Source organism: Lactuca serriola, chromosome 3 (genome assembly GCF_051521515.1).
Source record: "Lactuca serriola cultivar US96UC23 chromosome 3, Lser_US96UC23_V15, whole genome shotgun sequence".
Taxonomy (NCBI): domain Eukaryota; kingdom Viridiplantae; phylum Streptophyta; class Magnoliopsida; order Asterales; family Asteraceae; genus Lactuca; species Lactuca serriola.
This window is the reverse complement of record NC_136410.1, coordinates 1,896,589-1,921,074: the sequence shown is the minus strand read 5'-3', so window position 1 is coordinate 1,921,074 and position 24,486 is coordinate 1,896,589. Positions and strand designations below refer to the sequence as shown.

Genomic DNA, 24,486 nt, shown 5'->3' with positions numbered 1-24,486 from the left:
ATCTGATCACAGCGAAAATAACACGAGCTTGAACCCTGTGGGCAATCATGCCACACCTGTAGCAACCCAAACTGTAACGCCCGGGTTTCAGGGCTAAGCATTTTTGTCAATGTAATAGTCTAGGTCAACTCTTGTAACTCTTTTTGAAGTAATAAAGATGAAATATTTGAGTATTATGTGAATTATATGTGTTTATTATTTAATTATAAATGTATAATTAATAAAGAATAAAAAATGAGCGTCAAAAATTAAAGTGTGAGATAATCCCGATATCTCTACATAAAGTTGTAGAATATGTCTCAAGGTTTCCGTGCATATAAGGAACGCCGAAATCCAAGTTATAACGAAGGAGTTATGACCCGTCGAAGTTTCACGATAGAACCGGCACGATACCGGGAAGCGTGAATAGTGAATTTACGATAGAGCGAGATTTAGCCTTAGTGATCTAAACGAAAGTCGTAGAATATGTTAAACTAAGAACATCGATAAAAAGAACGCCCAAATCTGACTTCGTATGAAGTTATGAGATTTTAAACAGACCAATCCTGTCCCGGCTTGTTAAAAATATAACTTTAAAAATAAAGTCAAAATTAGCCGACGGAGTCTAAACGAAAGTTGTAGAGTACGTCTTCACCTACGCGTGGATATAAAGAACGTCAAAAACGGAGTTCGTATGAACGAGTTACAAATTATAATAGCATATTTACGTATTAAAATAAAGTATAAATCATGTATACGTACACATATATATACATATGTATATATCATTAGAAAGGTATCGACGATGCGGTCATTATAAGACTAATGTTGAGTTCTTTCGACATTAGTTTAGTACAAATATCATTAAATCCATTTATAATAGTATTATAGAGGGGTGTTTAGTTGTTTATATAACTAAAAGGTCATTAAGTAATTAAGGAGGGTAGTTTTTGAAAATTCAATTAGTATAAATAAGAGCCTTGGGCTCTCATATTTCTTGCACCATTCTCTTGATTCAAGAGTCTTTCTCTCCTTATCCCCCGAGCATTTCGGTCCCTCGTGATTCGACTTCTCTTTCTGTAGCTTAGTATAGTAAGGTGAGCGCTGAAGCGTTGCACGAATCTTTCTTAGAAAGATTCAGCGACGAAGTTCTGCCCCTGCAGAGCCCGACTCCTAGCTAAAACCCCATTGTAAGTAAGTTATGCCTACCTTATTTTAATATAGCTTGTATTTAAAATTAGTATTGTTATTATGAACTTATAATAAATATTTGAGCTATTATTATAACTTATATAAGTGTCGTTATAATATTTTTTTTTAACTACTCGCGGTACGGGGAATCTGGTTTAAAGGGCCGCATAGGGTTGTTGGATTTCAGAAGTGCTATATGCCAAAATGGTCCTGCCCTCCGGTGTTTTATGTCTGGCCCCTGTCTGTACATAGTGGTTGGAAAATATTGTTTAACGCTTATATAATAATAATAATACTAAGACTAATAGTTGGTCACGGTAAATATTAGACTAAAATTTAGCGATAATAATGCTAGGTTTCATCGAAGGAAAATAAAATCGTTAGAAGCAAGCGCTACCCGATTTTGGAATCATCACCTTACCAAGTGAGTGCATAGTTACTTTCAACTTACACATAGATATGAAGTATTTTATATAAATTACGTGCTATGTGTGCATATTATCTGAATACTTGCTATCTATGCTAGATGAACGTTGTTATACATGTTTTCAATGACTTATACTGTATATGTATTTTATATCTACGAAAATGTTGGGGTAAAACATGGGTAGATGCAATAGGTGATGTGTGATAAAATGATGAGAGGCCTCGATGTTGATGTTGTTGATTCTGTCATCTAGCGGAGTATGGATGACGACCACGGACTCTTCTAGACAGTCCAGTGGAACACTAGCAGGCTCGCAACCTGTAGGTGTTTGTGAACGATATGTTCACCGGTGTACTCCATCCCCCACATGGTTGCCTTTAGGACATTTATTGCTGAGGAATCCCCTTAGCAGTAGTGTCCGTCCCGATGATGATCCTTAGGCTAGGTCCCTTATGATAGGTGTTTAGGGACGTAAAGTGAGGATAACGGGAACGGGTAATCGGGTTATTGTTGATCGATGAAATTAATAAACTTATTTATTGTGGGTTGAAAACCCTATGTGCTCACCAGGCTCCCAAGCCTGACCCACTCAGTTTTATGTATTACAGGTAGTGGCGCATGAGCATAGGTGTGATGTTTTGGACGAGGGATTACGGATATAGGCCTGTAGATATGAAATAATGTAGTAAGGCTTATATTGTACTGTTTATGCTTTTGATCTGTACGAACATGACATCCCGAGTCTTTTAATGAAATACATTTCTATTGAAATGCTTTTGATAAATCTTTATCATATTTTTGTTTTGGGACAAATTCCGCAACACTTTCATTTAAAATGTAACTCTGATTTTTAAACAAAGCATAAACAAAACGGTCTTTTCTGGCCATGATTTTGGGGATGTCACACAAACCCTTGGAACGACAACTCCATCGCACATCTTCTCGCACATACCACACTAACTTCGGCCCCGCTGACCTCTCAAACGATGTTCCAATCCTTGGGTATCTTCCCGAGATCCTCCACTAAATACACATGATCTGAACCTCTCTTATTGAGGTACTCCAAATCGATCTTCTGCCCTCGGCTATGGGACCCACAACATTCATGGTCTCGTACCCTGACTCACTCACCATCTCGATCGTCAATGGCGGAACTGCAGTAGTTGGAGCAACCTTTGCTCTAAACCCCTAAGATACAGTCTCCTATCAGAAAGTGCAATAAATCGCACAGTCAATCTTTGTCGCCTGATACTAGAGATCCAAGGCAAACTCAAAAATCTTGGCAGTCCTTCCGCTAACTGGCTCACCATCGGAGCCAGGACTAAACCATGGTCCTTCCCTTTGCGTGATCATCCTCATTATGCACAGCAGCTACTCCCACGGTCCAAGCATAGCCAAGAATTCCCTTCCCTTAGGCTTCTTAAATTTTCCAAGACTCTCACCGATTCGAGTATAGATCTTGTGCTTTCAGTAGTACGCGCCCAATACAACTTTCCACACATATCCATATTTTCCTCAACAATCCTCTAAGTCACGTACTCCACTGATGCATCAAATATCCGCTAAACGGCAGCACAATATCCCCGAAGCACCTCCTAGGCTCACCCTAGGTTCCCAACTTCACCGAACCGCCCCACTAAACTCACTGGAGCACATCCTAGGCTCTCCTAGGTTCCCAACCCACCCAGCCCTCAGCTGCTAAAATATTCCCAGTAATGTCAACTAGCTACCTCATGAATAGAGCCACATGTAGCAGAGATCAGATAATCCTTCAAGTGAAAGACTCATCCCTAGAACGGTTGGACTCAGACAAGATTTGTGCAATAGGGTCAAGTCCTTCACTCTCAGATTATCCAGCTTGTTCTATATGTGACTTAGCATATTCACTTAGTAGCTAACTCATGTTACGAAGAGTCCTACAAAGCACAAAGCAGGCAGCATTCGAACGACAGAAAACTAACCAACATCCACTAGTCAAACTAGTCTATCCACACATACAATCCGCAAGCAGGTAACACCTATCACTAATATCATCTTAGGCTTACCCTAGGGTAATCCCCGACCCACCAACTATAATAGAACATTCAGCCCACATACCACAGCTCATGTTGTCCACATACATCCTCACTGTCGGCTGCCTTATGCATGCAAATGGTACACATAATAGGAGATGAGCCAAATCAACTATCTTGAGGCTATAAGATCCTAACTGTATACAATTTTCAAAACATACACTTAATAGTTATCAATACCAAAAATCATTCTCATTATAGCATGGCGTCTGGTATCTCCGAGGCCACAAGTATCACATATCAGGCCAATCTATTGTTGACTACTCAGCACTAGCATGCAAGTCTACCAGCTCCTACAATATATAGAGGCATCTCTTCTAGCCCTAGCTATCATATGATTCTCAGATTCGTAAATCATGTCATAACAGATAACACACATGGGTATTCTGGGGAAACATACTTGAGCTCGGTTGATTGCATGCACCACACTCTTTCTTGTCTTAGAAAACTTTTTCCTTGAAAACAATTTTCTTTTGAAAACTTTACAGATCCTCAGTTCGAGTTCAAACACCCCTAAAAATATGTCCGAGTCCGTCAAACCAAGGCTCTGATACCAACTTGTAACGACCCAAAAATCTGGGGTAAACATTTCATTTTTCTTATAGTCAAAATACAGATATCTTTTAATCCAAGTATTCCAAAACATTTCTAATTAAAACATTTATTCGAGTTCATCCCAAAATCATATAATGCAGAAAACATGGGTGTGTGTGTGTTGCGATCAAGCTGAGCCCTCCCTTTCCAAAACAATGATACCTGAAACCATAAACAAAACTGTAAGCATGAAGCTTAGTGAGTTCTCCAGAGCATACCCCACACAATCCACATAACCACATAATCCATATTATCTATATTAGCTACATAAACCATATCAATCACATAAGCAATATAATTCATGCATAGAATGTGGTGGAAACCCTCCAGGGTCTTACACACATAATCACATAAACCATATCAACTACACAAGCCATGCATATAACATATAGGGATGCCCTGGAAACCCTCCGGGGTCTTACTCCGGGTGCCATGGGAACCCCCGCATGGTCTTATCCCAATGCCATGGGAACCCCCACATGGTTTTAAATAAGGATGCCATGGAAACCCTCCAAGATCTTAAACCCTAGTGCCTCGGGAACACCCCTAAGGTCTTTTACCTAGGATGCCGTGGAAACCCTCCAATGTCTTAAACCCTAGTGCCTCGGGAACCCCCCGAGGTCTTTACCTAGGATTCTGTGGAAACCTTCCAAGGTCTTATACCTAAGTGCCCCGGGAACCCCCCGAGGTCTTTCATGCAAGTATCATAAATACAACTAGCAGATCACATACCACATAATCAATTAGCATATCACATAGCACAAAATAAACTAGCATATCACATAATACATAATGGGCCGGCCTTGGTGCCTTCGACCCATTGGTATGGTGAGGAGGCTCATATCAAATGCAGAAGCTTTCCGAATGAAATCCTTAGCTTCTGCCATGTCCACTTCCCGAGCTGTCATTAGCAACATATCACCCAATTAGCAATTGGGTCTCAGACCATGATCCATGTTCCCATAATTGGGTTAAAATGACTATTTTACCCTTGGCCCAACAAAATTCATAACTAAGGCCCAAGCCCATCACCAAACAAGCCCAAAACTACAAAATTCATAAAGTCTACTATTGGTCCAATTTTACAATTTGGGCCCAAACCCAAAATGGCCTACAAAACCCAATAAGGGCCAATCCATCATGGACCCAACCTAAGAAGGCCCAATATCCAAAAAGGCCTGAAATACTGAATGGTCAACCCGAGTCAACAGCTGGTCAAAGTCAAAGTCAAAGTCAACGCTCCGAGTTGACCCAACTCGTCCATTTGTACCATAACTCGTCGAGTTCCCCTTAAAGACATAATTGCAATGTCTCAACCCAACTTGTTGAGTTTCCCTACTACTCAACGAGTTGTCGCCTTTTCATCAGAATCGGGATAATCGCATACCAACTCGTTAAGTTCACTCATGAACTCGTAGAGTTCTCTAGTATGCCAAACCCACTTAACGTATTAAATCATTTATCTTGAATCCAAGGACTCCAAACCTCTGATCTCTTCCACATTGATGTCCAGAAGGGTAAAGCTTCCAACTTTACCCTCAATAACCACTCATTAAGCTTTAAACCCAAACCCTAGGTTCCTTAACGAGGGTCGTGACCCATTAAGCCCTTAAATTCCCACTACAACGTTCCAAAGCACAGATCTGGTGTCCCAAAGTGGGCAAATCATGTAAATTTTCCAACTTTACGCTCATGCATGCTAGAACCACCTTCTAGAGCTCGTTTATGGCTTCAAAATGGACATATTGCATGAATAGTACCTTGAGGCCAATAAAGTTTGCAACTTTAAGCCTTAAGAGGTCATGTAGGGGTCAGATCTACTCTATCAACCCCTAGAAACCTCTTCTCTTTGGACAACTCAACCAAATTCCTAAAACTCAATCTAAAACTTCAAGAAAGGAGATCTAGTTAACTACAAGTCAAGGTGATGACTTTATACCTCAAAGATGTCGCCATTGGTGAAGAGTTTCTGGATCTAGTAGCTCCTTCTTGTATCCCTAAGCTTTATTTCCTTCCAAGTGGATTTAAACACACACAACACCCTCAAAATGGCTCACAATCACTCAAAAGTGCCTTAGGGTTTCAAGGTTAGATTTTAGGACAGTAGAGGCTGGAAATGAGGCTAAGTCATGAGGTTTAAGTTGCTTAACTAGGGTACAAAATCCCATATATAGGGTTTCCCAAACCTAGTCCAACTCGTCGAGTTGGTCCTCCCCAACTCGTCGAGTTGGTTTTCAAATCCCCATGTGCCAACATAATCCTACTCGTCGAGTTTCCCCCCCCCCCCCCCCTCTTCCAACTCGGCGAGTTCACTTCTAGATTGGAAGATTTCTTTCCTTAATTAGCCTTCTACATTATGGGTGTTACAATAGAAATTTGCTCCTACTTCCATAGGGGAATCTCCAAAGACTGCAACTGGCGATGGGGGCGCTGGTCCTCTGCCTTGACCTGACGACTAGTCAAACATCACTCAACGACCCATGCCACATCTCTCTTCGTACAGGGCCACCAATAATCCCTTTTTAAGTCCAAATACATCTTAGTGCCCCAGGATGGATCGAGAATCTCGACCTATGGGCCTCCTCCATCAAAATCCAGCGGGCTCCACATGTATATTGCACCCATACTCGCCCATGAAAAGTCGTAAGCCCCCGATTATCCGTCTTAAACTCAGAAATCTGCTCGATCACCTACTCCCTCTTGCGGTTCTTTAATCTCATGGCTACCACTTGGGCCTCTAGGATGGTAGCCAACACTGGAGTCATCATCGTCATCCTCATACACAAGTTTCTAATCGTAGCACTCATTGCTCTATGACTCAGGGCATCATCTACCACATTAGCTTTGCCCGGGTGATACAAAATCTCACAATCATAGTATTTCACTACATCCAACCACCTCCTCTGTCTCATATTCTGGTTAGGCTGATCCATAAGGTATCTCAGGCTCTTATGGTCCGTGTATATGGTACATCGGACACCGTAAATATAGCAGCGCCAAATCTTGAGGGCGAATACCACCGCCCCCCGCTCCAATTCATGGGTTGGATATCTCGTCTCGTGAAGCTTTAGTTGCCTCGACCCATATGATATCACGTGTCCTCTCTGCATTAACACGACACCCAATCCGGATATGGATGCATCACAATAGACTACGAAGTCCTATACTCCCTCCAGAAGGCCTAGCACTGGAGCTTCGCACAATCTCTGGCGAAGAGTCTCGAATGATGTCTGCTGCTCAGGCCCCCAAGTAAAAATAACACCCTTCCTGGTTAATTTCGTGAAAGGAACCGTAGTCTGGAAGAAATCTCTGATAAACCTTCGACAGTAGCCTGCCATACCCAGAAAACTTCTGATCTCGGATGGGGACCTCAGCACCTCCCACTGCATAACTACCTCAATCTTGTCTGGGTCGACCAAAATCCCATTCTGGTTAACGAGGTGTCCCAAAAATTGGACCTCTCGTAACCAGAAATCACACTTGGAGAATTTGGCATAAAGCCTCTCCATCCTCAATACCCCAAGAATCTCCCGAAGATATTACTCATGTTGTTCCCTAGACCTCGAGTATACCAAAATATCGACGATGAACACAATCACCGACCGATCCAACATGGGCCTACACACCCGGTTCATGAGGTCCATGAACGTTGTTGGTGCATTGGTGATCCCGAAAGGCATCACCACAAACTCATAATGCCCATAACGAGTCTGAAAGATCGCCTTCTAGATATCCTCCTCGCAGACCCTCATCTGATGATACCTAGATCTCAAATCAATATTGTAAAACCAAGATGCTCCTTGCAACTGATCAAACAAATCGTCGATCCTCAGTAGTAGGTAACGGTTTTTGACCGTCAACTTGTTCAACTCCCGATAGTCGATGCGCATCCGGTGTGAACCATTCTTTTTCTTGACAAAAAGGATCGGCGCTCCTCATGGCGAGCTACTCGGTCTAATGAAACCCTTCCCTAATAGCTCCTGAAGGTTTGAGGATAACTCCTTCATCTCGGGTAGCACGAGGTGATACAATGCCATGAAAATAGGCACCACCCCCGGAATCAGATCGATCCGGAACTCCACCTGCCTCTCAGGAGGCACAACCGGTAATTCCTTGGGGAAAACATCCGGGAAATCGCATACTACTGGAACATCGGAAACGGAAATTGGCCTCTCAATGACAACCCACGTATCCATTACATACGCTAGAAAGCCCATGTATCCCTGTTGTAGACTCTGCCTTGCCCTGGCGGCAGAGCAGGAAGCTGATCCCGATCTAGTTCCCTCACCATAGACCGTGAGTACTCCCCCACTTGGGTCTCGTATCGCCACCATCTGACGCTCACAGCCACTCACGGCTGCAAATCGGCTCAACCAGTCCATGCCCACTATGCCACAGACATCTCCCGTCGCTATCGGCACCAGATCTATCTGTCACACCCCAAAACCAAGAACGGCGGAAACGTTCCGGGGTGGAGGACGTCATGTACAGTATCACAACAGTGTAAAGTAGTAAATAAGCAACAACATCATCCATTGCATTATAAGTAAAGTTTTAATACATGTGTGTTCTTTCATTGTAATAAGACACCAAAAATATACAATCAAAATAAAAGACGAGACTTGTCTGTGCTCCGTCTTCTCAAAAACCTGGCCATCGTACCTGTCTACTGGTGACCTAAGAATACAAGTTATTTTGAAAGAGAGTATCAGCTTAAAGCTGGTGAATTCATAAGTATTTAAGTGTCCTTGTCTTGTTTTTGAAAAGCTGTTATGAATGCCATGTAAATCTTCTAAATGAAAAAGTTGATATAAATATGAAAAACCTAGGGAATCCTTTATTTCCTATTAGTGTGAGATGTAGTCTTCTACCAAGACCCGAATGTTTTATAAGTAAAATGATAGTTTTTCCCTTCTATTGACTAGTACTAAAGTACTTAGTCTAACTCCTCGTTTATGTGAATGTATCACAAAATAAGTAAATAGGAAAAGTACTAATGTAAGTGTTATCCCGAGGTACTAGGGCTAACACGACATCGCGGTAAGCGAAATGTATATCCTATCACAAAATAAAGTAAATAGGAAAACATACTAATGTAAGTGTTATCCCGAGGTACTAGGGCTAACACGCCATCGCGTAAAGCGAAATTTATAACTTAATGAACATCCGAAGAATGTCCACTTGTCCTCTGTAGTAGTAGCAGGGCGGAGGAAAGGTTAGTGCCGTGAAGGTACTCCTAGTACTAAAGTACTTAGTCTAACTCCTCGTTTATGTGAATGTATCACAAAATAAGTAAATAGGAAAAGTACTAATGTAAGTGTTATCCCGAGGTACTAGGGCTAACACGACATCGCGGTAAGCGAAATGTATATCCTATCACAAAATAAAGTAAATAGGAAAACGTACTAATGTAAGTGTTATCCCGAGGTACTAGGGCTAACATGCCATCGCGTAAAGCGAAATGTATAACCTAATGAACATCCGAAGAATGTCCACTTGTCCTCTGTAGCAGCAGCAGGACGGAGGAAAGGTAAGTCCCATGAAGGTACTCCTAGTATAAGTAATAACTGTAGGCATCCGTAGATGTTCATCAACCACTGGTGCTAATCAGCTGGGATTCGGAATGGTTAGTCCCGTCTAGATATCCCGAGGTACTAGGGATAGGCAGGTCAATTTACACAGAAGGTACTAATAAATCATCCTCGCAAATCGAGATACAAGTATTCATGTAAGTATTCACAGGTAAATGTATCTACGTAAAGGTACTCATGTAATGTATTCATGTAAGCGTATTCACGTATCATGTAAGCATACGTAAATGTACTCATGTATCAGGTAATGTACTGGCATAGACTCATGAATGAACTGACTCTTGTGCGATTCCTTGTAATAGGAATAATATTTTGTCTCTTCTAACTATCCCTATGATAATTAACTGAAAGGTAATTGGTTGTTCAAGTAGTGAATGAAGGATGAAAACTATAACATCAATACATATATAAGAACATAAGTGTATAAGTATAGTTTTGTTCAAGAAGGTAAAAATGGTTTTGTAAGACATCTAAGAGTTTTGAAACAATAATAAAGAGTGACTTGATGTCATTTTAATATACATTTCAAAAGTAATACATTTGATAACAAAGTATTTTTAAGATAGAAAACCATTTCGTGCATCACATTTTGTAGTATGTGAAATTTGCTGAATGAAAACACAGTTATAAAATACATATGGATGATTTAATAACATGTTGTTTTCTACTTGTATTCCCCCCCCCCCCATTAAAGCATTTAAAATCATTTAAAACATTGATTTAGGGGTATGAACTCACCTGTAGATGGTGGCTTGGATGGACTGAACGGTGTAGGATTGTTAGGTGTCAAGTGAGGACTTGTACACACACTACGATCCTAATGAACATATAATCACACATATATGCACTCAATTAGTCTTAAATTACTAATTGATAATGTTAAGACATCCTAGAACACAATAAACACCTTATATAAGTGTTATAAGCCCTAAGGATTGCATCTAAGTTGTTGTGGGACAAGGCTAGTGAGTTTAGGGTTCCAAGGGACCTCATACTTGAGTTTACTCTCCATATAACCCCACACAAGGAGTTTACGGTCGTAAACCCTTGTGTTTACGGCCGTGAACTCCTAAGCTTGGTGTCATTTTATGTTTTGAAGTTCTAAATGATCCCTAGAAGTATTCCAACTTGGTGGTTTAATTCTTGGAAGGGTTTAGGGCATAGATACACTCCTTTGAGGAGTTTACGGCCCCAAGGACAATTCCATTTGAGTTTACTGCCATAAACTCTTATGGAAGGGTGTTTTTGATGCTTTCAAGTCTCATGCACATGTAGGATAGGTTCTAGACTTTTACCTAAAGCAAATGAAGGCCTTAGGCACACTTTGGTCCCTTAATTTGATGTTCACGGACCAAGCACCCTCTTAAGGCTGTAATCTCTCTTTGAGATGGGTTTTGACGTGTTAAAGTCCTTGATTTAAGTGGAAGTAATTCTATGTAAATGTCCAAGGCTTTAGGTGCATTAAAAGCACACTTTGGTCCAAGTTTTTGGAGTTCACGGTCCAAGATCTTCTTGGGCCGTGAACACCCAAACTTTGGTGTTTCTTTGTTGTTTTCTTGTCCTAATTGCACCTATATTCAAGCCTAAGGTAGTAACATATCACGGGGGAAAGGCTAGGCATCATTCTGGGAGTTTACCGCCCAAGAACACCTTGGGGAGTAAACTCCTAAATCTAGTTGTTTAGCTATCTAATCTATGTTATAAACACATTAAGAGCTATATAACACTACGAGAGAGAGGTACTCACGATTTGGGATGAAACCCCGAAGATCCGTGAGAGAGAAAATGGCTTTTCTCTAGTTGAAAATGTGAATAATGAATGAAATTGGTTCAGAATTCTATTTATAGTCCTGAGATTTTTGGCAGAAAATATTTTATTCCCGAAATGATCTCTAATATAACAGAGTGTTGGAATAACAGTGTTGCACAAAACCCTAGTGCATCCACTCTCTTGATATTTCCTAAAGTGTAAACCCTGAATTACTCAAACTTATACGAAAAAGTCTGAAAATTTTTCTGTGACTGATATAACTTCTATTGAAGTGATATTGTTTGTACAGAATGGAAATTTTGGGTTGTCACACTATCCGAAACACAATACCAAAAATCTCCAAAACACATCCCCGGAATACATCAGTGGCAAAAATTGCATGCTCTTCTGCTATAGAAACCCTCAACGGTCAACTCAAAGCCTCGCGTCTAACACTAATGTGACGACTAAAGGATAAAGACATGAAGGATCGACTAACACCCGAGTCAAATAACACAAAGGCAGGCACCAAATTCACAAGAAAAGTACCTATATGGAACACAGTGTAAGCATAAACAAATCTCAAAATAACATGAATAAGGAGATACGTACTAGTAACAACATCAGGTGCTACGCGGACCTCCTCCACAGTCAGCTGGAAGGCTCTCCCTCGAGCTCTCGGGGCCTCGGCCTTCACCGACTGGCCATCAGTAATTCACAAAGTAGCAGGAGCAGAAGCCTGGGCTGGTCCCTGAGTGAGCTGAGGACACTCGGCCTTTCAGGGGCCAATCTAGTTGCAGAGAAAGCAAACTGAAAATCCCTTGGGGAAGTCCTTCGCTATATGCGCCTCCTTGCCTCATTTGTAGTAAATCCCTAATCGGTAAGATCCCTCATAACTCTTGTCGTAATTGCCACAAGTGCGGACCTTCTGGCCTCCAGCTCTCGTATCAACGGGCTTAGCCCGCTTCATCGCCGGCTATGACTGCATTGGTCTCATGTCTCTCTCTTGAGACTCTCCCTCCTCTTTGGTCTAAATCTCTATCTCAATCTCCCTCCTCCTGGCATTGATCTGCAGCTTTGCCAATGTCCGATATGAGGAGTTCGCCACGAACTCCCGAATATCTCGCCTCAAAATGCTCAAGTACCGGCTCACACGTGCCTCCACTGGAGACACGTGCTTAGGGCATAACAATGCTCTCTCATGAAACATATTCATAATCTCTGTCATTGTTTCTGTCTTCTACTTAAGAGACAGAAACTCGTGGTCTAATCATTCCCTCTCCATCTGGGGAACGTACTCATCTCGGAATAATTGGGTGAACCTCTCCCAAGTCACTGGTGCATGGTCTGTAGGAGAATAATCAATTGTAACAAACTTCCACCAGTCCTTCGCTCCCAAGTGAATTTGGTTCAGCATAAAACGAACCCTCAGGTGCTCCGGGTATGAACAAGCATAAAAACATCCCTCGATTTCAGAAATCCATCTCATAGCAGCAATCAGGTCTTAGGTCCCGTCAAACTCTGGTGGCTTTGTGTTGCTGAACTCTCGGAATAACACCGAATCAACCCCCTCCCCCCCCCCATATGGCCTCGCAGCTGCAAGGCCTGCGACAGCTACGACCGCGGCAGCCTCCATGACAGCAGCATAACACTCATCAAAAGTCTCAATCAACATGGTCTTAATAGACCCAAACATCTCTGGAATGTCCTCCCTAATAGTTGGGACCACCTCCTTAGCAATGATCATGCGGATCTCCTCGTCAATGGGACCTCCCCCCTCCCCCGGGGTTGTTGCGGGTAATCATCATAGTCTCTCTGAAACACAACACATAAATCATCCGGGACTGGATAAAATTCTCACACCATTACCCACCCCTACATGATCCTTAGTATCCTAAGGTTCTTACTTGGGTCGCATTTAGATCTGGTGCTTTCAATAGTACGGGCCCAATACTAATTTCCACACCAATCTGTAGTTGTCCCAAGTCCTCCTCCCAGGATCCTAATTCACAAGTACTCTACCCCTCACAGATATCTAGCTACTCTCTCAGTAGACCTCTTAAAATGAACATCTAGGTATCCCTCCTAGATTACTCGCCACACAGAGAAAATAGCAGATAATATTAATCAATAACATTCTCCTAGGCTAAGGCATCATCAATCAGGAAACTCTAGCTCTAAATTCTTGAAATATCTAGCCTACCATCTAGCATGCAGTTCTAATATCTCAAAAGATCTCATCTTATAATATAAACAAGTAAGGGTATTTTGGGAAATCACCGTTCGGGCTCTGGCTGATTGTACACACTGCTTCGTCTCGTTTCCTCTTAAAATCTTTTGATCGTTTAGAAAATCATTTTTTGTAGAAACTTTTTCTCAAATCCTCAGTTTGAGTCCAGAAATACCCGAGGGTACATCCGAATCCCTCAAACCAAGGCTTTGATACCAACCTGTAACGCTCAAAATTTTCAAATAACTTTTTCATTCGTAAATACACACAAAACACATGTTAAAATTTCTCATACTCGATTTATAAATTGTTTCAAACACAAGACATAAAACTATTTATCAAATATCCCAAAATCCTCAAAACACAAATCAACTAGCTAGTGTGTACAATCATGTCGGCGCCTTCCCGCGATCCTAAGATGTACCTAAAACACATTTCACACAACACTATAAGTACAAAAACTAGTGAGTTCCCCAAAATACCACACAAAAATAGTTAGCCTCTCATGGATATATCTCGATAAGGACCCTCTAGTCATGTGTCTTAGTGAAGACCCTCTGGTCTCACGGCTCGGTTTGGACCTGCTGGCCCGATCTCAATAAATGCACAAAATATACAGCATAAATCACAAGGAAAAAATGCATAATATCACATATATCTGTATAAGCACATAAGACCCTCTGGTCAATAACACAGATAAGACCCACCGGTCACACAATAATTACCACTCAAGTAAGTATAGTGAGAAGACTCACCTCGTAAGTAAAACAAGGATGTCTCGCACTCGAACTGCCGGTCTAGACTCCACCTAACATATATCGTAATTATCTCTAATTAATAATTAATATTAACAACCCCCGAAAGATGTTAGGCTAATTCCCTTATTGAACCTCAGAAGGGTAAAAGACCATTTTACCCATCCATAGTCTCCAAAGTCCACAACTTGACCAAACCCTAAAAGTCAATGGGAGTCAAAACACGGCGTGTACGTTGGGCGTACTAAAGACCATGCATGCACCATGGTGGCTCAATGCTACGTTGAGCGTAGCTGAGAGTACGCTCAGTGTATGTCCCAAACTCACTTTTCTCACTCTCTTGGTCTTAATCTGTTAAGACCACAGCTAGAATCTAATATATGCGCTAACTAAAGTCTATTACTTCACAAAGTTGATGACTTAAGCCTTAGCATGGCTGGACAAGTCTAAAACTCATAAACTCTCAACGTTTACTCACAAAAGTCCTCATATCTCATGCATGGGGAGATCTTGACGTCCAAGATCCCATTTTTATAAGTCCAAACAGCTAGAAACACTTAAAAGGGCATGTATTATGCTCTGGAGTTCAACAAACTCAAAAAGCTTCAAGCTTGGGACATAAAACCCTAAAAATGGACCAAAACATGAACTAATCAAACAATGAGAAAGCTTTGAGCTTGATACCTCTGGGTGATGCACCAACCATAGGGAAACTCAGATCCAAAAGCTCGGACACCAAATCTTCTTCCTTCAAAGCTCCTTCTTCACAAAAGAATCCCACAAGATCACTCAATAAGCTTCAAATGACCACTCAAGCTATGAAAATGGGAATTAGGGTTTGAGGGGGGTTGAGGACTGGAAATGATGGCTGGGAATGAGGCCATCACGTCCCTTAAATAGGGACAAACAATACAATTAGGGTTTTCATTCTGAGCCTAGTATGCCCAGCATACCTTGTAGTACGCCCATCGTACTAGGTAGCTTCTGTGCCCATATTATGCACACGAGTACGCTGAGCGTACACATGCGTACGCCCCACGTACTTATTTCCTACCTTTTTCATAATAAGGGCCAGATTTGACAATTCAATAAAAGTAAGGGTCATCGATGCATACCTTATCTAGGGATGTTACAGTATATGTCATCATTCTATCATCTCTTTATCTTCTATCAAGTTGCTGCATCATGATATGTTGATTATTCCGCTTCTTTTACTGTTTCTACTATTGATAACCAAAAATGGGCAATGATGCGAATGCGAAAAGGCTTTTCGATTTGACTGGATGCGAACAATCACAAGCCATCGCAGTGTCTAGTCTATTGATGCCACTGGATGCTAAATAGGAAGCGAACCATTTCAGAACTAATCACAATGTATCACATCCAATTGAGGTTTTAATTTTCAAGGGGATAAATTTTTGAAGAAGTTGTTTTGACATCATCAGATATGGAGATTTTAAGGCCACACTTTATGATCTGATGAGTCAAACACTTCATATTGATCACCAATGCCAATGCCAACATTAGCGTCAGCGCCAACGTTAATCCTAGTGTATATGCTTTAGTGTGAACTTCATAATATTAGTAATCTTTATATATTAGGAAGTTATATATATATATATATATATATATATATATATATATATATATATATATATATATATATATATATATATGTTAATCCTAGTGTGTCGGCTTTAGTGTGAACTTCAGAATATTAGTAATCTTTATATATTAGGAAGTTATATATATATATATATATATATATATATATATATATATATATATATATATATATATATATATATATGATCCGTAATCTTGGTGATTGCGATCAGAACTTTAAATAGATCAGTTTATATGTAGATTAGATACAATCCCTCATTGAAATAGTTCATTAGAATAGATTAGTATATATATTCATGTATTCGGGTAAAACCCTAATAATATCTTTGTGACGGCTTTGTGCCTTGTTCTCTTTGTGAGAACCATCTTTCTTAGTGAAAAGTATCTTTGTGATTATCTTGTTCTTCTGTTCTTTGTTTATTATTTATTGTTTATACTTGAGTGTATCTGATCGATACAAACATTCAATAAGAAAACGTAATATTAACTTTTTATGAACAAATTAAACAAGTTTAATGCATATATATATATATATATATATATATATATATATATATATATATATATATATATATATATAGAGAGAGAGAGAGAGAGAGAGGTGACATTTCATTACACGACGCGACAAAAATACATGATACGAATCGAAATTGGGACGAAACTAAAAATCAAATTCGTGTTTGTGTCAAGTGAAAGAAACACGATGTCGTTTTGCGTCATCTTCAAAATCCGACACGAAATTGATACGAATTAGCATTTGTTTTTCGTTTTTTTCAAGGTTTTCGTGTTACGTATGATTAAATATTAATTAAATAAACTAATTATTATTTTATGTTATCTTAATTGTGTCGTGTCGTGTTTGATATTATTTAATTGATTTGTTTTCATGTTAGTTGAAAAACACGGCAATGTGTCGTGTCGTATTAGACAAAAACACAACACATTGACCCGATTTGCCTTCCTATATATATATATATATATATATATATATATATATATATATATATATATATATATATATATATATATATATATATTCAAAAACAAAAAAGATTTGTGATCTCTAAGTATTTTTTTTTATGTATTTTTATGAGTTTTAGGGTTTTTAGTTTACTATATATATATATATATATATATATATATATATATATATATATATATATATATATATATAGAGGTTCTATGAAAAACTAAAAACCCTAAAAGTATATAAAAATACATAAAAAAAATACTTAGAGATCACAAATCTTTTTTTTTACATTATATTATGAAAAATCGCAGTTTTTTGTATAATTTCGCTGATTTTTTTTTTTTGAAAAAAAATACAAAAAATAAAAATAAATAAAATCATTTTTTATTTTTTTTCAAAGAATTTTAAAAAAAAAAAGTTGTGATTTTTCATAATATAATGTCAAATAAAAATATGATTTCCAAGTATTTTTTATGATTTTTAGGGTTTTTTTTGTTTTTTTCCATATAACCCTTATCTCTCTCTCTCTCTCTCTCTCTCTCTCATATATATATATATATATATATATATATATATATATATATATATATATATATATATATATATATATATATATATATTATAATATGATGACAAATAGAAATATAATTTATTCCAAATTTCAATTTTCAAATCTGGTACATATCTTTATTTATTTGAATTTTAAAAATTGAATTAATTGTGAAAAAATTATTAGACTGTCACGTATCAACCTGGGAATAAAGAATAAATATTTGAACTGATACTCTAAAATAATGATGGCACAAGTTATTTTTATTTATTAGGTAAAAAATTTCCAATATATATGTAGGTAACAATGTTATATATATATATATATATATATATATATATATATATATATATATATATATATATATATATATATATATATATATATATATATAACATTATTACCTACCTATATAACGGAAACTATATGTCCTATAAAGTGGGCCAAAAACGAAGTGTAGGTGTGGCACCACCATCAATGGTTGCAATGTATTGATTAGAGTATCTATGTGTCCCTGTGACATTAATGTTTGCCTAAATTTAGTTAAATATATAGCATTAGAGTGGACGGGTATGCATGGAATTTTTTGATGACTTTCAATTTGATCCTAAAAAACTGTTTTGATATTCTGTATTTGAGGAAAAGAATGAATCTCTAATATCCATAACCATTATTTTTAGAAAATTATAGACGATACCAAACAAAAGTTCATATTATATTATGCGGAACAGCTTATGAGAGACATTTTTTTAATAGAAAACAAAATTTGAGAAAACATTGAAATGCAATCCATGATTCGAGTAACTAATACCATTATATGAGCTACCTAAATAACATTATAATTGCAATTTATTTGCATGTATATATTTTCATAAAAAATTATAAATGTATCCACAAGATTTGTAAAATTTTATAATGTTAAACACATGAAACAACATGCATTTATAACAAAATATTATGTTGTGTAATGTCAAGAATCCATGATATTATAATCTATAAACATGTTTAAAATATCATTTTGTACCACATGCATTACCGGTTGAATTGTTTTTACCATGTTGGATGTATAAGACCATAAATGAGAATTACGGGCCACAAGGGCTTGGCCTACATTGCCAGTTACTTTTATTTTATGTTTTTTTAGCCATTGTCTATGATTTTTTTTATAATCCCATTAACTATATAATCAATAAAGGCAAGTGATGGCCAGATCAACTGGCTTGATGCATTGGGTTTACATCCGCATGTGGGTTTGAGGTCGGGGTTTCAAACCCGGTAAAGCACAATTTGTGCGCCTCTTGCAAATGTGCCCCATATGTGGGGGAATTTTCCCTGAAAATCCTCTTAGGGGCTGGGTTTGCCCGCTTTGTGGAGCTCGAACTCAGGATCTACTCTGAAATATTGGGTAAAGGCTTCCGTTAATTTATTTGTCGTTTCCAAAAAATATATATATAATCAATAAAGTATTATCTTTTTTCTTAAGTGCCATTCATCACATCCACTTGATATCTCGTGCCAACTCCGAATTAGCCATAATAATTTCGGTTATGTTTTTTTTTCTAATATTTGTCCAACTGTTTAGTTAAGTCATTTGCTTTTGATTTGTTGATAAATTTATCGTTTTTACGTGTGATGATGACATCATCAATCAATGGACTTCAAACAAATGAAGACTCATAAAATGTAATATAATATTTATGTACGATTTTAGATATTAAGCAATTTTTTGAAAACACTATTTGAATTTCAACTATGTTGATTCCTGTATTTGAATTTTTTGATCCAACACTACAGAGACGCTAGAAAATAGTGTAGCTGTGAGATTTTGGAGACCCTATGTAATTTAACAAAAAATATACCTTAAAACTAGAAAATCTAAAATTTTAAACAAAACAATTGTTGCTTAAATACACTTAATTTGTTTATAGCATTGTACATTTACTTTTACAACATTGTATTTTTATTCTTAAATTTTATATTAAGCCATTGAACTTTGAAAACTACACTCAATTATGGCAATATATTTTCAGTTTATCTGATTACAATGATGTTATAGGAAAAATAGAAATAAATATAATAAACAATTCAACAAAAGTAAATTGGTGTTTATTACTATGCCTAAGAAAAAAATCAAAGAAATCTAGGTATCTTGATTATTCAAAAAGCAAGAAATTATCATAATTTTAATTAGTCGTTCAAATCAAGAAGATCATTAAACATGAATGTTCACAATTTTTTACTTATACAAGTAAGAATCAAGAAGTCATTAATCTTGACTTAATAAAACAAGAATCAAGGATCTCACAAAATATGATGATTCTTAGTCGTTCATCTATCTTTGAATCCAAACTTTAAAGCTACAATCATAGTTGATGTTTTAGCATTTGTTGTTTCAATGCTTCCGAACTCGAGTAAATAAGAATTAGAAAGAATGAAAGAAAAAAATTGATTCACTTCTTATAAATAAAGAACTTATTATAAATACAAATAAAAAAACAAAACATAAAGGAGACAACATAAATTGATTTGTTTGTGCCTTCAAACAACAGAAATCGATTTCCTTGTAATATTGTTCATTCTGAATTTCGAAAGTGATTTAAGTGTCCCTTCAGAAAGCAAAAAAAAATAATAAAAATAAAAAAATAAAAAATAAATAAAAAGAAACTAGAAAAAATTAAAAAAAAGAAACTCCTTGTAAGATTGTAAGAAGAACTATTGTAAGATAATAAGAACTCAAAACTGATTTTCGAGAAGACTATATGATTGTTGCTTCTGATTTTCATGAAGAAAGAATGAAGAAGTAATATTGTAAGAACTCAAAGCTCCTTATTTGCCTTCGAAATCGTTTGATTTTAACCAAACAATGATGTTGAGTCCGTTTGTGTTGCGTCTTGGGCCTTAAGTTTGTATCCGGATCGGGCCTGTCCATCCGTGATTATCTAGATTAGCTAATAGGGTTTTACTATAAATATGCATGCATGTATGCATGATAAGAAGTTGATTTTTATGTTTAATATTGTAACCCTAAACACCTCTACAGTCGAAGTTCTTTATCGAGCTCTTCTGAGGTGTTAAAGCATTAATCATTCAACATATAGATATATTATGATTGGAAGATATAACACATTTGATATATTGGTCATTGAGCATGAGATTTAATAGGAGTGAGATACTGATTATTGATTGGACAGGTATTTGATAGATAGATTATTACTAAAGAAATGAATCCTTTGATGAAATGATTACATATGTGATAATTATGTGGAATATACATGATTTACATTATTTGTATGATTTATGATTCATTTGATTATGTTTTGGTAGCTGTTATTCACTAAGCTATGAGGCTTACATTTTTGTGATGATCTGTTTTGCAGGTAGATTTATTGTGATGCCCGACTCGATCTTGTGCTTGTTGTCAACGTGATCCTTGTGGTAACTTCTTGTATGCCAGAGTGTCATTGTACACTAAGATTATTTGTAAAACTTTTAAATGATGTTTGATAAATTTGGGTGTACCTTGGTAGAAAAATCTGAGGGTTACATACTAACTCATTAACTCATATGACAATACTCAATTATTAATCTCAGTATTACTTGCTCCTTAACTCTTATAATAAAATACAATTATATGTCTCAATCATATTCGTTTATTAACGCATCTTTTGATACTCTATTTATATTTCGAATATACATGTTGTGAATATTATACTTAACGATGTATCTCAATCATTCTTGTCTACTTACTCAAATAGTAATAAAGTACTATAATTCTCAGTGTTGCAAATATCGGCCTAGGCGGCATATTAATCGGCGCCTAGGCGCTTAGCGGTCCTCCACCGTCGACGTTTATAGCAAATCGGACGTGGTCAAAGTCGGTCAAAGACGGAGATAATCGGGTCTAGGCGGGTCTAGGCGCCCTAATCGGTCAACACAAGTCAACGTAATTTAAAATCATTTTAAGGGCAAAATTGTCAAAATGTAACAATTATTTCTAGGGTTGTGTCCAATTTCTCTCATTCAATCGTATGCAGTCAAAGAAAATTGACCTTCTCTCTCTAGACTCAACCCATGAACGAATGAAAGAAGTGAAACGACGGCGTCTTCTTCTTCCGTTCACCGGTTCACGACGTCGACTTTAGCTCCGGTTCGTCATCACCATTGAATAACGCCATCGCAGTACCCTTACAAGCACACAAGTTCATCATTACCTTCGAAGAACGATGTCAACTTTAGCTCTGGTTCGTCATCCTCTTCCGACAGCATGGCCCGTTCCTCAAAAATCCCATCGACATCAATCACGTTATCTGTAAAGGTTAGTCTCTACTTTTATTTATTTCATTTACTGATTTTATGAGTTCATTATTGTTCTTGTCACACAAGTTGTTCGATGAAAATCCTCACAGAGTTCTTGGAACACCTATTTCGAAATATGGGAGTACGCACACTAGCTGTTTGATGAAAATCCTCAATGAGTTCATTGTTTTTCTTGGCCAAAGCAGACATAAATGATGATTAAGGATCTCAATATGACGACTTTTTTTCTTAATCACTAACTTCGTTCTTGATTGCAACTTGAAGAACATGAAAAGGTACTGAGAGCTCTTGAAGCTAGGAACTTCACCACAAAAGTGAAGAGTCACAAAAACTTCTTGGTTTACAGCTCTTTATCGGTTCTTTCATTACCCTGGTAGCCAGAGGTTCAGACTTGGCCAGGTATGTTGTTAATATAGTTGGTTGCTCAAACTATTTTCTTAATCAGTTATTGTTTTGGCATGTTTGAGGTGATTGTAATCTTTGTTGAGTTTGTAGATTTATAAACTTTTCAGGGTATGAGTTTGCCAAGATTTTGGGATTTATTTAGTTGAATGTTCACCTGTGTAACATGGTTAGGTTATTGTGCTCTGTCTTCCTCTCCTATTAAGTTGGTAGGATTTGTAAAACCTTTAAACAAAAAATTTTATTAGCTTATTGTGGTTTAACCCTTTTACCTTTCTCAGTTTAAGACATTTATAATTTTGATTTTGGAGCAAAAGAGAGCAGATGAGAGAATGTTGAATTTGGCAGAATACATTTTTATAGAGAGAAAAAGAGAAACTTCACCACAAGATCATTGACCTTTAAAAGAAGCTTGATGGCAAGCAACGACTGGAGATAGAGTTCAAAGTAATGGAAGGAGCCATGGAAGTAATGAGACACATGACTCATGAAGATGTTGATGCAAAGAAGAAATTTGAGTCCATTGAAAAAGTTTTGAAAGAAAAAGAAGAATTTGAGGGCATTGAAGCGCTTAATCTAACAAGAATGGTCTTTATAGCAATTACTATTAAGTTGATTATTTTATGGATGTTCCTGATGTATAATTGGCTTGTTTGCAACCTAAATCTGTAACCAAAGTGTGGTTTTTGTCATCCTATTAAACATATTCAACAAATTTGGTTAAAAGTTGAATATGAAAAACCTAAAATGTTAAACTTGTTATTAAAATTTTATGCTTATTTATTTATATTCTTAGGATTAAAATTAGATTTATTAATTTTGAATAATTTTTTTAATAATTAATGGTACCCGATTAATCCCCCGATTAATCCCCGCCTGGCCGATTAATCCCTTGATCCCAGTCGATCGCCGAGCTACCGTCGAGCGATTTCTGCAACCTTGATAATTCTTAATTATTCCATTTAATGACTCATACAAAATTAGGCAGCTAAAATTCTCAATTTTCACAAATACTCAACTCATACAATATCAATAAATAACAATTCAAATATTATACTCAACTTTGTACAATAATTATCATATATCTAGATATCATTAATCTAGATAGAGGTAAGGTTACTCAATTGGTTAGTTAGTGAAGACTAACTATTATTTTGGTTTCCACCTCAGTGTTGCTTTCCAATTCATCACTTGTCCAACCCTATTTGGATAATATATCAAGTTCATTAGAACTTGTCTAATCTCATCACCATATCAACTTTAGTGATCAACTATCTGATCATTAACCAAACTTGATAACCAGTTGTCACAAACTACTCAAATTTTCAAATATAATCACCTAACGACCCACTCCTATAAGTCGTTAACCCAATCAACAAATCTTGGTAAATTAGAGTATTTACTCTAGAATGACCAAATTAACATTTAACAATTCATCTGGTTCGTAATAACATCATGCCACGAAATCCAGTAACACATACTAGGGTCTAACAAACCTCTACGAAATATCACACATAAACGTAATTATGAAATAACGGGATAAAAGATACCTCAACTAATCTCGTAACTCAACCCTCGTATCCCCCATACACTAGTACGACTCTTTAGTTATAAGCCTCCGGGAACACCTCCCGAGACGCTCCCACGTCATATGTGCCAAAACCCTTAAAACGGCACAAATGGCTCCTATTTATATACTTCGATGCACCACGCCATGGCAAAAGACGTGTCACGTCGCGGTGATGAGGAAACTCCGGTTTACGCCATGTGTTCATCACTCGCCATGTGCCGCTCTGTAACTAACACATGTCATCATGATTCACTTCATCACTACTCCGTGGTGAGTATACCACCACGCCTTGGTGACCTGAGAGGTGGCCGTTTGACTTTGGCATTCGTTGACTTTTTCGAAATAGCAACGTACTTTAATATCAACTTCAAACGACCATAATTTTCTCATACAAACTCCGTTTTTAACGAACTTTATATTCCCGGAATCGTATCATGGTGATCTATCACTTTCTTCCTATGA

General features: G+C 37.3%; 1 long non-coding RNA gene across 1 annotated transcript; it reads left to right on the top strand.

The window, feature by feature from the left end:
* Positions 1–21,731: 21,731 nt before the first annotated feature.
* Positions 21,732–23,227, top strand: LOC145094233 (uncharacterized). The gene is made up of 3 exons (XR_013703231.1): positions 21,732–22,050; positions 22,142–22,663; positions 22,766–23,227. It is a non-coding gene; the product is annotated as an uncharacterized LOC145094233 (long non-coding RNA).
* Positions 23,228–24,486: the final 1,259 nt, after the last annotated feature.